We start from the raw sequence: 12,664 nt of genomic DNA on the forward strand, positions 1-12,664 counted from the left end.
AAGCTGCAATGAGCTATGATCATGCCACTGCACTCCAGCCTGAGTGACAGTGAGACCTTGCCTCTAGTAACAAAATGGCAATAACAAATTCATAAGAATAGTATAAAATAAGGAAAATCCTTGGCAGGCAATAACCTAAGATATATCTCAGACATAGGGAACGAATGTGTTTGGATGATAGAAGAACCCCACAGTTCGCTGGGCGCAGTGGCTTATGCCTGTAATCCCAGCAATTTAGGAGGCCAAGATGGCAGATCACCTGGGGTCTGGAGTTCAAGACCAGCCTGGCCAACATGGAAAAGCCCCATCTCTACTAAAAATACAAAATTAGCCGGGGGTGGTGGCACAGCCTTAAATCCCAGCTACTTGGGAGGTTGAGGCAGGAGAATCACTGGAACCCAGGAGGTGGAGTTTGCGGTAAGCCAAGATGGAAGAACCCACACTCCATGCAGGAATATGACCAGGGAGGACAGCTGCAAAGTGGAGAGAGGTTCCCCTTTCTTTAGGAAATGAAACAAAAGCAAACAAACAACAAACCTGACCTCCCCTCTGGCTCCTGTTCAACATTCTTACTGGCTTCTCATCCAGTCTTTTCTGTAGTGTGGTCCATCCTTACACTCCCCTCCCACATCTCTGATTCCTGAATTCCCTTCTTGGGTCTCTCTCCTTTTTCTGTCAACAACTTCTCCTCTCTATCCTCCTGAGTGAATTATCAAGAGCTTTATAACAGGAAACCTATTGGTATTTTTCCAGATTTTGTTTCTTGGAATTGGACATTCATACATTTTCTCTCTTTTTTTTTGTTGGGGGTGGTGGAGGAGGTAGGGACAGGGTCTCACCCTGGTTGCCCAGGCTGTGGTCTCGACTCACTGCAACCTTCACCTCCTGGCTCAAGCAATCCTCCCAGCTCAGCCTCCCAAGTAGCTGTGACTACGGGCACACACCACCACGCCCTGCTAATATTTTGTATTTTTGGTAGAGATGAGGTTTCCCCATGTTACCCAGGTTGGCCTTGAATTCCTGAGCTCAACTGATCCACCCGCCTCAACCTCCCAAAGTCCTGGAATTACAGGCATGAGCTGCTGTGCCCAGCCTATTTTTTCTCTTTTACGAGCCTCTCTGATACCCTAGTTCTGAAGTAGCCCAGAGTTGGCTGATTCTCCTATTTTGCCTCAGATAGCACTTCCTCCTTCTCCTTTTTTTTCTCCTTCTGATTCCTGGAGTCCTCTGCATTTCCAGTGAACCCAGTGAACCACACAAGCATGCTAATTTATTCTCCCCAAACTCCACCATTCTGCTTTATGTGCTGATCTAGTGAGAATCAAGAAGGAAGAGAGACCCACGGATTTCTGTGCAGCCTGGAAAGTGAGTTCATGGCTGGACTTGGCTGGGACAGCAGACACCTGTCTCCCTGTCTCTATTTAGTATTCATGGGGTCCAGCAGCTGCATCCTCCCAGGGTGCCTGAGGAGTCACTGACCACGCTCTGCTACCTCGCAGCCACCCAGTCCTCAAGAAGTATAATCAGACTCAGCGTCTTATGTGAGGGGAACAACCATGGGGGCAGGTTAGACTTGCATTGAGTTCCCTCCTCTAAGAGGGGTCAGGGAAAAGGGACTGTTCCTGTGACTCAGGAAGCAGAGCTCCAGAGACTTCTCTACCATGCCCTGTATCCCTCTGCTGCTCACCCTCCTCAGTCTCTGCACAGGAGGCTGGAGATAGAAAGGCAGGGGCTGCCACTGGGAGGACCAGGGCTCTCTGCCTTTCTCCCTTGGCTCATGGAGTCACCTCCCATACCTGTGTCTCTCTCCTGGCTGTCACGGTCCTGGGCAGTCAGGGCTCACTTGGTAGCCTGCACAGTCTGTCTGTGGCTAAACCAGTCACCTGCACTGGAAACAGCAGCCATAAGGGTCTTGAGATTATGTCCTGGTACCAACAATGAACAGGAAGTGCCCTTAAACCTCTGATCCATAGACGTAAATGTCCACCTGCAGATCCAGAACTGATTCTTGAGTGATCAGTCTGTAAAGGAGACCTTCCTGAGCATATCTGGGCTCCAGGCTGAGGACAAGGCTGGTCATTAATGTTGGATTTAGACAGTCCTCTGGAGGCCCCCACGGTGCTGCAGTCTGTGGGGAAGTGAGACAGGAATATTTCAGGTCTCCTAGGAGCACGACCCTACAGCACCGCCTACAACCAGGAAAACTGGGCTGTTTACCATTTGTGTTCACGTTTGCTTGGGCTGCTGCTAACCAGGGCCCAGGTCTCAGGTCAGGGACAATGATTGAGAGAAAGCAGCTTTGTTTCCTCAGAGTCAGCCCTCAGAGGAAGCCCACAGCAACAGCATTGTCAAATTGCCTCAAAAAATAAAAAAAAATAAATCAGAAAGTCCTTGGTTCCTGGAACAGGCTGCCCTGGGGACAGAGCCAAAATTGGTCAGGGCAAGCAGGGACACAACTGTGTAGAAAACAACAAGTTTTACTTATGGAGATGATGGTTGGCTTTATAAAATGAGAACTATGTCACACTATTCACTGGTAAAAGTAAGTCTACCAATGCTATTCATTTCCCCATATCACTACATTGAGTAAAACGCTCTGTAAAATGTATGAAACCACTGTAGAGATAACTTTTGCTGAATTGCTGCCTTTAACATGTCATGGATCTTTTATTCTTCTTGCAAAATTCTCATTATTCGCCATCCTTTTGAACAGCCCCTAGCTGCCCTTCAACCCAGATCCTCAGCTGGCCCCTTCTCCACGATGCCCACCCTGATGGCACATGTGGGCAGTTAGATTTTTCTAGATTTTAAAAGTTATATATGCCCATGTCTACATCCCATGGACCAAGACTCATTCTGGGAGTGAGAAATCACAATAATCATGCCTAGCCTTGTGGAATTAGTGTCCAGCAATCAGACCACGGAGGTGTGAGTAGAGACAGTGACTAATAAGCTGCAGAGATCAGCTGGGCCGTGGGGAGGTGAGTGTCCTCTAACCAGCATGGGATGCAGGGGGACTGTTCTATGGTCCCTACAGAGCTCAGTAAGGACCATTCACTCAAAGAAATCCAAGACTAGGGGCTAAGACTCTGTGCTCACTGATGGGGACTTAGCATCTATGTCCTCCCATGGTGTGGCAGAGTCTCCTGAGCAGGAACGTGTGGATGGTTTCAGTAGGTGTTTTCTTCTAGAGCCCTCCCGGCTGGGAAAAGTAAACGCCCTTCTCCCTCAGGCTGCAGGTGATGGTTGCAATCCCTCAGGGCCTGTGCAGGGGCTGGGCAGCCTCGGTGGGTTCACATTGCACGGAAGCAGCCCCTCCTCTGCAGAGGGTGGTGGGAAGAAAAGGGGAGGCCTGGGGGCAGCCTGTAGTCCTACCTGCTTAAAAGAGGCCAGGTCCACTATGCCTGACCTCCTCCTCCTGCCTCCCACGCCAAAAATTTAAAAGACCTCAGAGACAAGGCCAGCACCTCAGCCTGATTGTGACTCTTCTGCAAAGATCCCGAAAAACTTGACCCTGGTTTCTGCCTTAGCACCCATTAATGTCTGTGTTTGCAGGTTCCCTCTCCCAGCCTGTGCGCTGACTCCAGCCGCCTCCCTCTCAGCATCTCCTGAGCATCAGCCAGTTCGCCATGCACCTTCAGCGGTGGCATCAATGTTGCTGGCTACTACATATACTGGTACCAGCAGAAGCCAGGGAGTCCTCCCCGGTATCTTCTGAGGTACAAATCAGACTCAGATAAGGGCCAAGGCTCCGGAGTCCCCAGCCGCTTCTCTGGATCCAAAGATGCTTCGCCAACACAGGATTTTACGATCTCTGGGCTCCAGTCTGAAGATGAAGTTGATCATTATTGTGCCATTTGGCACAGCAGCTGTCCCTCACAGTGACAACAGATGGGGAAGTGGGACAAAAATCTCACCCTGCTCTGGGTCTTGCTCTGTAACAATTTTTAAATTTTAAAATAACCGGCCTAGGCACAAACTACATTTGGATGTACTTTCTAGTTGTTAAAGGCTCTTCTGTCAATTTCCCATCCATTTCTCTGATGTCTCAGTAAAACCAAAACAGAACAAAAGGAAACCACCTGATGACCCTGAAGCGTTGGCTGCTTGTCCATGTGTGCTAACATCAGTACCTGTGGAGCTGGACTTTTTTCTTGAAAGAAGCAAAATGAGGCTTTCCAAGCTCACAGCATGGTCAGAGCCTGGGGACATGGTAGCAGGTGAACAGTCCCCTGCAGCATGGACTCTGCTCTTCCAGCGTACAAGCAGAGACCTCCCCTTCCATCCCCAGTAGTCTGTTCTCAGGGCTGTCTGAGGCTCACTGTGTCCCAGGAACAAGGCCCTCAAATATGAAATGCTGCCTGAGGACGCAGGTCAGGGAGGAATTCCAGATACAGAGCTGATCTGGCTCAGTCCTGGGCACCTGCATTTCAGTGGAAATGCCAGGAGATGGGGTTAGGTCTGAGGGTAACTGCAGACCTGGGGCCAGTAAAGTTCTGTGTAGGACATGAGAGAGTCAAGGGGAGGCTCCGCCATGGCTGAGACGAGGCTGAGGCTGCTCCTTGGCCATGGGGGAAGTAGGTCCCAGGGATGTGACTTTCCTGCAGCTCATCCCACTCAGGACCACAGCAACTGCTGAGGGTGGGTTTCCTGATCCCTCAGGGCCTGACTGTGTTCTCTTCTCCTCTTTTACACCATTGAAGCTTCTCGCTGAGTCAGGGTCTAGTGGTGAGTCTGTGGAATATCTGGGTACAGAAACCGCCCAATATTTGCTTCAAGTGACTCCTCCCTGGAAAATTCTTGAGGAGGCCCCCATCTCAAGGTCACCTTTTTCTGCACAGGGAGCAGCAAAAACAATGGGCATTCCTATGGAAATGGCTATGGAGGCCTTCCAGAGAGAGCCTCTAAGTTTATGACCTAGGACAGCAGTGATGGTCCCTCAGGGGTCCCAGCCTGATCCTCCGGCTCTGGGTTTATTCCCATAGCCTCCTAGACCACCTCTGGGCTCCAGCCTGAGGACCTGGCTGGTTATCAGTGTCACACAGCTGCATCCTGACTCCATGTTGCCAAAGGTTACTGTTCCACAGGGAAATGAGAGAAGATCCGCCTCACTCATCCTCTCTGCCCGTCCCTCCTTTATCCCTGCCTGTGACCAACGCCAGTTCATGCCAAGGCTTCTGCTGTCACTTGTGTTACTGAAACAGACCAGCAAGTTCAGTAAAAAAAAAAAACTCCTTTTCTTACTGGTCTCTGAGTGCAAACAGAATCAAATTGTTTCTAGAAACAAAAGGAGCTACCCACACATGGTGGGTGTGGACGAGGTAGGGACAAGAAAAAATCCAGCCTGTGTGACTCAGAGGCCCAGGAGCCCTTAGATTGGTCCCACAGGTGTACCCTCCTCTTGGTGAAGGTATGCTGACCATTTCCTGAGCTCGGAAACTGGGAGAAATGACGAGAATGAAGAATCCAGCCTGTGGGACCCACAGATGTGACAGAGGAAGTCTGATGCTTAAGAAAACGTGGGCTCAGCATTCTGAAAGTTCTGGATCTGGCTTGGCGTAGAGCTGGTGTAAAAGAGAAGCAAGAGAGATGCTCAGTCTTGGGTGGCCCAGGCCCAGCTGTCCTGTCAAGGGGCTGAGCTCTCTGCACCATGGATATCCTGCAGAGACATCCTCGGGCAGGCTGTGATCCCAGAGTGATGCAAAAATGCTAATGGAAGTGAGCAGGGGATGGTTTATGGGGGGATGAGGAGACGGGTGTGGGGTCAGATGTGATAATGAGGGTGCAGCCTAAAGAGGAGACTGTACACTGCAACTCATGGGAGGAGGCGGCCCAGGGCCTACTGCGGTGATAAAAGGAAGACCTAGAAGGACCTGGGCCCTAAAGACACATGGGGATTGAGGTTTTGGTCTGCCTCTGAGGGTCCCTGAGGAGGATCACATAAAAAATCCATGGTCAGTGTCCTCTGTCCAGGGCTCACTGTCCCAGCTGGTCCCTCCCGGATTCTCTGGGTGTCCAGGTTCCTTAGCTGTGGACCTGTTCTTCTCTCTGCCCTCAGCCTAAGAGCTGATGGGGCACCCACCAGGAAGCGCATCCATGGGCAGGGAGGGGGCCATGGGCAGCCTTGTCCTGTATGTGAGACACTGCTCAGCCTCAGTGACCCCCTGTTCATTAAAGTGGGAGGAAAGGAAAACAAAATTCACTGTGGACATCTATGCATCACTAAAGAGACAGCAATGAGAAGGAAACAGGAAGCGAAGCCCAGATCTAATAGTTTGTTTCTATTTGGAAATAAATAAAACTTAATATGCCTGATGTGTTATGTAAATGCAGTAACCATTTTTTTAAAACTATAAAAATTATGTAAAGGAACATGGCTTACACTAAAAGGAACATTTAAAGTAATGACACGCTTGAAATGCAATCCCAAAACAAAGCATACATTATATTTCAGTTCCATATATGGACTGGTTTTATTTAAATGTCTGTAATAAATCTCACTATTCCATTTTTAAATGGAGCATTTAAAATCTCATTCTACTGCAACTGCCTGGTGATACATTCACCAGTGGAAATATCAACATAACCATCCAGCTGTTTTCCTCCATCCCCATAAAATTCCCCAAACAAATATTTGTTAAGAGTCCAGGGTGTATCATGCTAGAAATCACGCAGTCATAGACATAACCTGTTTCATTTTTCATTTTGATCAACAGAATTACGTTTTTCTTAAGCTGGTTGTTTTTAGCTTATTAGATTCTAGATGTCATTACAGATCAAAGATAAATAATATTTATCATCTTTAAGCCCCACCCCCGCCTCCCCCCTCCCCCAGCCCTGCAACACTCACTACTAAATGTGAACCATAATTTTTCCCTGAAAATCCTAGCTGGGGTGCTCGATGCTAAGAGCTACCGTGTATCAGGCTCACCTGAGGACAGACTCTGATCAAACCAAGTTGCAGTTTTAATTCCTCCCATCTTCAAAGACTGAGCATCTTTGCTCTTTTTGCTCATAAGTGAAACACTCCAGAGTCATTTGCCAGGGACCGCTGCAGATGGGCACTCAGTGCTTGGAGGACAGACTCCTAGGCAAGATCCCCTGGTCACAGTATCCAAACACTATGACTGCAAATCTAAAAGTGTAGAGAGAGAACAAGTGTCATCATGAAAACCCTCTGGGAATTCCTCCCCAGGGCATCCTAGAGGAAAGAGCTCCCTTTTGCCTCAGCGCTGCAGGATCCACAGAGGAAGTGGAGCTTTGGCCACCAGGAAGGAGCCATATGAGAGGAGAGGACCCGGTGTCCCACACAGGTGGGGAAGTGAGTTCATGGGGCTGGTCCCTGCTCTGGGCTTGATCCTGACATAGGACTTTATGTAGACACCACCTGAGTCTTCTACAATGTACAGCCAAAGAGCCATGGACAGATTCACTCCTGAGGAGTCTGAAGACTCCTCAGTAGAGTGTGAAGCCCGCCCTGAAGTCACAGGGAGGAGACACAGACACCACTTGGCCTGGCTTGGACCTGAGAGAGGGGGCAGTGGACAGAATGCGGGGAGGAAGCCGTGTATCTGAGAAGCTCTGGTCACCTGATCATAGAAAGGTTTTCCTTGGTCTGGGCACCAGAGGGCGCAGGGGGATCATTCCTGAGAAGACTGGGGGTGATCAGAGCAGAACCAGCCACCTGCCCTGCCTGGTGTCCTCTGCTCAGGGCTCACAGCTCCGTCCTCCCCACCCCCTAGGACCACAAAGCTCCACCCCTGCCACCCCCTGACATCCTCAAGCGAGGAGCCTGGCCCAGGGCTCAAGGCGGGGTCACAAAGCTGGGGGGTCTGATTTGCATGGATGGACTCTCCCCCTCTCAGAGTATGAAGAGAGGGAGAGATGTGGGTGAAGCGCAGCTTCAGCTGTGGGTACAGAAGGCAGGACTCAGGACAATCTCCAGCATGGCCTGGTTCCCTCTCCTCCTCACCCTCCTCACTCACTGTGCAGGTGACAGGATTTGGGGCCAGGAGAGGGGCCCTGGGAAGCCCATAGGACCCTGCTTTCTCTTCTTGTCTCCTTTTGTCTCTTGTCAATCACCATGTCTGTGTCTCTCTCATTTCCAGGGTCCTGGGCCCAGTCTGTGCTGACTCAACCTCGCTCAGCGTCTGAGGCCGCCAGGAAGAGTGTCACCATCTCCTGTTCTGGAAGCAGCTCCAACATCGGAAGTAATAGTGTATCCTGGTACCAGCAGCTCCCAGGAACAGCTCCCAAACTCCTCATCTATTATAATGATCAACGAGCCTCAGGTGTCTCTGACCGATTCTCTGGCTCCAAGTCTGGCACGTCAGCCTCCCTGGCCATCAGTGGGCTCCAGACCGAGGATGAGGCTGATTATTACTGCACAGCATGGGATGATAGCCTGAGCGGTCCCACAGTGCTCCAGGGCCAGGGGGAAGTGAGACAAGAACCCCCTTCCTCGTCTGCCTGAAGGGTGAGCCCCGGCACCTGCTGCTCAGGCCTGGCCTGCGGCTTCTGCTGCTGTAGCTTCCCCCATAGGTCCAGGGGCATCCAGGGCTCTGCCTGAGAATGGAGGCTCCTCCTCCCCTTTAGTCCTCAGAGTCAGGAACAGGGTGTCCAGAAAACAGAAAGTTCTGTTCCCTGCAGCTTGGGACACAGGGTGTCTGCACTGAAGTCCTGGGCTGAGGTGGCAGGTCCAGCTGTGTCATCACAGACCCACCTCTGATGGGGAACCTGTGTCTCCATCATCCTCCTTCTCCCATTTCCAGGAGTTTCCAGAGTGGTGCCTTCCTCCCCCTGTTCCTCAGTTTGAATCTCTGTGCTTCCTTTCTCTCAAGCCTATTCTTTTTTTAATAAAACTCCTTTCATGTAAGAATAATGCACATATAATAAACCACCCATATTTACAATAGGGAATTAGACAAATTTTGGCATTTCTATGGATCCTTGAAAACATCACCAGCACCGGGAGCTATACAACCTGTGACCAACCCCAGCAGCTCCTCATGACCCTTGTCACCTCACTTCCTCCCCCAACACCCTCCTTGGAAGTTGCAGATCTGCCTCTGTCACTACTGTTTGGTTTCCATTTTCTGGAATGTATCAGTGTTATCAAACGTTATCCTCCCGTTTGTTCAGGCTTATTTCACTCTGCACACTTCTTTTGAGATTCTCACTGTTGTTGCTGAATTGTACCCATCCCATAGAGGGCTCATTACTATCTTTGAGGATCCTTAGGCCATTTTTTTCTGATTTTATTTTTGTATTTATTTTCAAGTTTCAATGTATTGTGCATCAAAATCAAACTTTAGGGGCAATGTTCATCTAAGGTGACAGGAGAGTCTATGATGGCTTATCGGGATTCTTGCTTCTTCATCTCTTGCCTCTGATTCTCTCTATAGTGGAAGAGGTTCTCATCTTTCATTTATTTATATATTTATTTATTTACTTATTTATTTGGGTTTTTAAGGGTTTTAGTGATTTTTCTCTTTTTGATTATTTTTCAATTTTTTTATCTTAATAGGTTTTTGGGGAACAAGTGTTGTTTTGTTACATAAATAAGTTCTTTAGTGGTGATTTGTGAGATTTTGGTGCACTCATCACCCAAGCAGTGTACACTGTACCCAATGTGTAGTCTTTTATCCCTCTCCCCCCTCCTACCCTTTCTCCTCAGTCCCCAAAGTTCATTGTATCATCGTTATACCTTTGTGTTCTCATAGCTTATCTCCCACTTATGAATGAGAACATACCATGTTTTGTTTTCCATTCCTGAGTTACTGCACTTAGAATAACAGCATCCAGTTCCATCCAGGTCGCTGTGAATGCCATTATTTTGTTCCTTTTATGGCTGGGAGTAATATTCCCTGGTATGTGGATGTATACATCACATTTGCTTTATCCACCTGTTGATTTATGGGTATTTGGGCTGGTTCCATGTTTTTACAATTGCAAATTGTGCTGCTATAAACATACGTGTGCAAGTATCTTTTTTGTGTAATGACTTCTTTTTCTCTCGTTACATACCTAGTCATGAGATTGCTGGATCGAAGGGTACATCTATTTTTATTTCCTTAAGGAATCTCCACACTGTTTTCCATAGTGATTGTACTAGTTTACCTTCCCACCACCAGTGTAAAAGTGTTTTGTTTTCACCACATCCATGCCAACATCTATTATTTTTTGATTTTTTAATTATGGCCATTTTGTGGTAGTAATGTGGTATCACATTGTGGTTTTGATTTGCATTTCCCTGATTATTAGTGATGTTGAACATTTTTCTATATGTCTCTTGTCCATTTGTATACCTTCTTTTGAAAATTGTTTATTCACGCCTTTAGCCCATCTTTTGATGGGATGTTTATTTTTTCATAATTAGTTTGAGTTCTTTGTAGACTCTAGACATTAGTCTTTTGTGGATGCATAGATTGTGAAGATTTTCTTCCACTCTGTGGGTTTTCTGTTAACTTTGCTGATTCTTTTGTTGTGCAGAAGCTTTTTAGTTTAATTAAGTCCCATCTATTTATTTTAGTTCTTGTTGCATTTGCTTTTGGGTTCTTGGTCATGAAGTATTTGTCTAAAGTAATGTCTAGAAGGGATTCTTTTATGTTATCTTCTAGAATTTTTACAGTTTCAGGCCTTAAATTTAAGTCTTTGATTCATCTTGGGCTGATCTTTGTATAAGATGAGAAATGAGGAGCCAGTTTCATTCCTTTACGTTTGGCTTGCCAGTTATCCCAGCACCATTTGTTGAAAAGGATGTCATTTTTCAACTTTATGTTTTTGTTTGCTTTGTCAATGATCAGTTGGTTGTAAGTATTTGGCTTCATTTCTGGATTCTCTATTCTGTTCCATTGGTCTATGTGCCCATTTTTGTACCAGTACCAAGCAGATTTAGTGACTATGGAGTCAAACTTTACTAGAGTATAGTTTGAAGTTGGGTGATGTGATGCCTCCAGATTTGTTCCTTTTGCTTAGTCTTGCTTTGGCTATGCAGGTCTTTTTTGGTTTCATATGAATTTTAGGATTGCTTTTTCCAGTTCTGTAATGAATGACAGTGATATTTTGATAGGAATTGCATTGAATTTGTCGATTGCTTTTGGCAGCATGATCATTTTCAACATATTGATTCTACCCATTCATGAGCAGGGGATGTGTCGTCTATGATTTTTTTCAGCAGTGTTTTATAGTTTTCCTTGTAGAGATCTTTCACCCCCTTGGTTAGGTAGATTCCTAAGTATATTTTTTGCAGCTATTTGTAAAAGGAGTTGAGTTATTGATTTGATTATCAGCTTGTTCACTGTTATTGTATAACAGAGCTACTGATTTGTGTGCCTTACTTCTGTATCCTGAAACTTTGCTGTATTTATTTACCAGTTCTAGGAGCTTTTTGAATGAGTCTTTAAGGTTTTCTAGGTATATGATCACATTATCTGCCAGCAGCAACAGTTTCACTTCCTCTTTACCAATTTGGATGTCCCCGATTTCTTTCTCTTGTCTGATTGCTCTGGCTAAGACTTCCAGTGCTATGTTGAATAGAAGTGGTGAAAGTGGGCATTCTTGTCTGTTCCATTTCTCAGGGCAATTGTTTTCAACTTTTTTCCTTTCAGTATAATGTTGACTATGGGTTTGAAATAGTGGGATTTTCTTACCATAAGAGATGTCTCTGCTATGTCAATTTTGCCAAGGGTTTTAATCATGAAGTGATGCTGAATTTTGTCAAGTGCTTTTTCTGCATCTATTGAGATAATCATGTGATTTTTGTTTTTAATTTTCTTTATGTGGTATATCACATTTATTGACTTGTGTATGTTAAACCATCTCTGCATCCCTGGTATGCGACCCACTTGAACATGGTGGACTATGTTTTTGATAGCTGTTGGATTTGGTTAGCTAGTATTTTGTTTAGGATTTTCGCATCTATGTTCATCAAGGATATTGTTCTATAGTTTTCTTGTTTTGTTATGTCCTTCCCTCATTTTGGTATTAGGGTGACACGGGCTTCAAAAAATAATTTTTTTGTTTGTTTTTTTATATCTGTCACATCTTTTTCAAAGACTAATTTAAGAAGGATTTCCTCTTTCTCCTTCCTGTGAATTAGTGCATTAGTCAGGGTTTTCTCTTTTTTTTTTTTTTTTTTTTTTTTTTTTTGAGATGGAGTCTCACTCTGTCGCCCAGGTGGAGTGCAGTGGCATGATCTCTGCTCACTGCAAGCTCTGCCTCCTGGGTTCATGCCATTCTCCTGTCTCAGTCTTCCGAGTAGCTGGGACTACAGACATCCGCCTCCATGCCTGGCTAATTTTTTTGTATTTTTAGTAGAGACGCGGTTTCACTGTGTTAGCCAGGATGGTCTCGATCTCCTGACCTCCTGATCCACCTGCCTCTGCCTCCCAAAGTGATGGGATTACAGGCGTTAGCCACCACGCCTGGCCTAATCAGGGTTTTCTAGATGGACAGAACTAATGGAATATATGTATATATACACACACACAGACACATATATAGCATAATCACAACGTCCCACAATAGGCCATCTGCAGGCTGAGGAACAAGGAGAGCCAGGCCGAGTTCCAAAAGTAAAGAATTTGGAGTTCCACATTCAAGGGCAGGAAGCATCCAGCATGGGAGAAAGATGTAGACTGGGAGGCTAGGCCTGTGTCTCTTT

The 12,664-nt window shown here is 46.5% G+C and overlaps 1 long non-coding RNA gene and 2 gene segments (V, D, J or C); 2 read left to right on the top strand and 1 right to left on the bottom strand.

Annotated features, from left to right (window-relative positions):
- The window catches only part of LOC116270691, a 36,995-nt gene extending 29,903 nt beyond the window's left edge, over window positions 1–7,092 (bottom strand). Inside the window, exon 1 of the long non-coding RNA XR_004178853.1 lies at window positions 6,932–7,092. This is a non-coding gene — a long non-coding RNA (uncharacterized LOC116270691). The remainder of the gene's footprint in view (window positions 1–6,931) is intronic.
- LOC103888259 overlaps window positions 1–12,664 on the top strand; it is a 641,220-nt gene that overhangs the window by 69,077 nt on the left and 559,479 nt on the right.
- The window catches only part of LOC101024006, a 644,330-nt gene that overhangs the window by 53,159 nt on the left and 578,507 nt on the right, over window positions 1–12,664 (top strand).

This window comes from Papio anubis, chromosome 16 (genome assembly GCF_008728515.1).
Source record: "Papio anubis isolate 15944 chromosome 16, Panubis1.0, whole genome shotgun sequence".
In the NCBI taxonomy this organism is placed as follows: domain Eukaryota; kingdom Metazoa; phylum Chordata; class Mammalia; order Primates; family Cercopithecidae; genus Papio; species Papio anubis.